Consider the following 3,517-nt stretch of genomic DNA (forward strand, 5'->3'; position numbering starts at 1 on the left):
TTTTCCCTCCCCAATCCTAAATCCACGCGAGCCACCTCCACACATCCTGGGGACAGCACTGCCTCCATGCGCGCCGCCGGGCCTCTCCGTCGCTTCCGCGGCGGCGGCCGCCTCCCGCACATCTGCGCCGCCTGCTACGTCCCGGGCGTCCACGCCGGCGGCAGCCTCACCGCGAGTCCGCGCCGCCTCCCACAACATCGCAAGCTGGGATCCACGATGCAGGTGGCCGTCTCCACTCCGCCGCATCTTGGGTTTCGTGGCCGCATGCCGTTGGAGCCCTTCCTGTGTACGTGAGGTACTGCTGTGCACACTCTCAGTCTCGGATCTGGTTTTCTAGCAGTGGAAATTAGTAGGTGTAAAGCTTTGGTTTGATTTAGTGAATATATGCACAAAGAAGATTTCCTGAGTTCTTACTCTTGAGGTATTCTGGCAGTAAACTGTGCGGGTACAATAAACAAGAATAACAAGACATGGAATAATGTTCCAGCGGAAGATTTTGATACGGTGGCCCATACAAATATCAGGGGAACAGCAAATGTGTTCCGCCATTTCGTGCCACTTATGATAGAGAAGAGACATGGTATTATAATCAATCTATTCTCTCTGCTTGGCAAAGATCTGCTGCTGCAGAGGTCGGACAAAAAGCCATCGAATGCATTATAGTGGTTTCTTCTGTTGAATCAAAATCCACAGTACATACTAAATTGCATATTGCCATTTCAGGTTGCTCCATATTGTGCTTCGAAGTAGGCAATTGAGGGCTTGACACACTGCTTGGCGAAACAGCTCCCTCCTGGATTGGCAGCCATTGCTCTTAGCCCTAGTGTCGTGTATACTGACATGCTTTGTAAGCTCAGCAGCATTATATCGTACAACTGAAACATGGTAAACATCCCTGCCTTATGTTTGTTTGACCTATTTAGCTTATGTTCTACTTTGTGCACATATAGATCATAAACATAGCGTCCAGTTATTCAGTATTCATTAGCTGAGCTGGATATAAAATCTGAACCAACAGAAGAGGGATACTCAAGGCAAAAGTAGTCAGATTGCAGATACTTGGGGATGGGAAATTACAATTACATAGCTAGCATTAACACTTTAGCATTGCCGATTGACACATAAATCAGCTTATTGGATCATCCTTCCAAGATAGTTCTCACTAGCAGATGATTTCATTGCTACATCTATTCCTTTCCAGTCCACCTTTATTGTTATACAGAAGTCCTGTTGACATACTAGTGATTTCAGATATTTCTGTTCCACTCCAAATATGGCAGCACATAGTCCAACTAAATATACTGTCAGTAACCTTCAGCCTTGTATTGTGTTTCCAGTGCCCTGTCTCTACAATTCAACTTTGTATACTGCCAAATGTGAAATTTTGCCATGAAGTTTCTGTGGACAGTTAGACAGGGAAGCTAGATGTTAAGTAGCCTGCTATTATTTGCTACATTTGATCTATCGTATTGCATTTTTTAGACTTGAAAATTTTTGTATTGAGAAATCTTGCCACTTTGAGCATCTTGGCTGTGATTCTGTAATTAAATGATAGCTGCTACACATCCGATGGATCTGTATGACCCATTTCTTACATAAGAGTCTAGAAAAACGGTAGTTGAGATGCTAGGATAGCTGCTACACATCTGATGGATTTGTTACGACACATCCTGGCTAAGATGCAAGGATCTGTAAGCATTTTTTATGTTAGAATCTGGTTAATGGAATGTACTAATTGATTAATGCAATCTGTATAGTTGCTCATAGTACAACCATATTTTTTTTGTTGAACTTCAGAACTACAATAGGCATTATAGATATGTAGTTTTGTTTGATTTGGTTGTTATGTTGCGGATATTTTCAGGGTGATTGCAAGTGGGCACAATGGTTACTCTTCTCCAGGATCAAAGGTTACGAGTATGAGGCATCATTCTCTAATTCCCGTTGGAATTTGTCAAAGAAAACGGTCAGTAATATAGATATGGTATACATTTTTGTTAGGATTCCAGGTTTTGTGCATTTATATTCGGAAAAATTGTCTAATAGACACTATTGAACTACTGCTTTTTGGATTCTGAATATTGTTGCAATATGGATGGCACTTCCAGCTAGCTATTTGTCAGAAAATAATCTGAATATTATTGCAGACTGAATTTCTATGATGATAATGCAAATTTAAGCCGTGCTACTACTTAGCTACCCTTGTGCAACCCATTTTAGCTACTAATCTAAACTATTTTTTGTCATGTTAGGCTCAAATGAAAGCTATCATGGCTCAGTTTGACCAGATGGGGAACAACCACAGACTCTTGGAGAAGCCGTTGCTCATGTTTTGCCATCAAATAAATTTCTTCAAAATGTTGGCCTCAAGTCACTGGCCTCCAAGAGAACACTACTGCTGCAGCACGTGTACAAGAGTTGGTGCAGCACTTAGATAAATTTCATGGCGATTATTTTGCTACTTGTTGGACCTAGTAATAACTTGGACATGTGAGGTTCATGTATTTTTGGTTGAGTTTGACATGAGAATTATTTGGACATGCAACTATTATTGGATCTGATTTGCCAAGTGGTGTAATGAATGTGGCCATTTTTAATTTGCTTGTTGGTTATAAACTGGTTATGTTAGCTACAATATATATAGTTGGCTGCAATATATTGAATTACTACATTATATGAATAATATTGTATGACATTTTATTATCCTACGTGGCACCTGCATAGACATCCATGGTCAATGGTTCACGACGTTTTCTTTGCTTAATAACGACGATAATTGAGCGTTGTAAATCAACGACGCAAGTATGAACGTCGCAAAAATTACGATGATAATATCAGTTTTGTCACAAAACACCTTTAGCTACGGGGAATAGGCGACGAATCCATTTTCGTCGCGCGTGCGTCGTAAACTGTGAAATATGACAAAATTTTCAGTTTCTATGACATTAGTGCAACGTCGTAGAAGGTCATATCTCTTGTAGTGTCGAGATGTTCCTCATATGTGTGACTGTAGATAAGAATATCATCGAAGAAAACGAGCACACATTTCAGAATGAGGGGGGCTAAGGTAGTATTCATGGCCTTGAGGAAGGTGCCAGGTGCCCTGTAAGCCCGAACGCCATCACCAGAAACTCGTACTGACCGGTATGCGTCTGAAACGCTGTTTTGAACTCTTCTCCAGGCTTTAGACGAATTTGATGGTACCCTGCAGTAAGGTCCAAGCAAGAGAACCAGGAAGCATGTGTCAATTCATCCAACAGCTCCTCAATTACAGGCACCGGATACTTGATCTTTGCTGTGATTGCGTTGAGTTGACGAAAGTCGACACAAAACCGAAAAGTGCCATCCTTCTTCTTAACAAGCAGAACTGAAGAAGAAAATGGGCTAGAGCTCGAGCGAATAATACCAGACTGCAGCATATGTGTGATCTGACGCTCAATTTCATCTTTGATGACCGGCGGGTAACGATAGGGACGCACCGAAAAAGGGGTGGCACCCAGTAACAGAGGAATAGCAT

The 3,517-nt window shown here is 41.8% G+C and overlaps 1 long non-coding RNA gene across 1 annotated transcript; it reads left to right on the top strand.

The window, feature by feature from the left end:
• LOC136518255 (uncharacterized) lies at nucleotides 1-2,677 on the top strand. The gene is made up of 5 exons (XR_010774454.1): nucleotides 1-295; nucleotides 434-632; nucleotides 724-885; nucleotides 1,865-1,966; nucleotides 2,253-2,677. It is a non-coding gene; the product is annotated as an uncharacterized lncRNA (long non-coding RNA).
• The last annotated feature ends 840 nt before the right edge of the window (nucleotides 2,678-3,517 follow it).

The sequence above is a fragment of the Miscanthus floridulus genome, chromosome 17, assembly GCF_019320115.1.
Source record: "Miscanthus floridulus cultivar M001 chromosome 17, ASM1932011v1, whole genome shotgun sequence".
Taxonomy (NCBI): Eukaryota; Viridiplantae; Streptophyta; class Magnoliopsida; order Poales; family Poaceae; genus Miscanthus; species Miscanthus floridulus.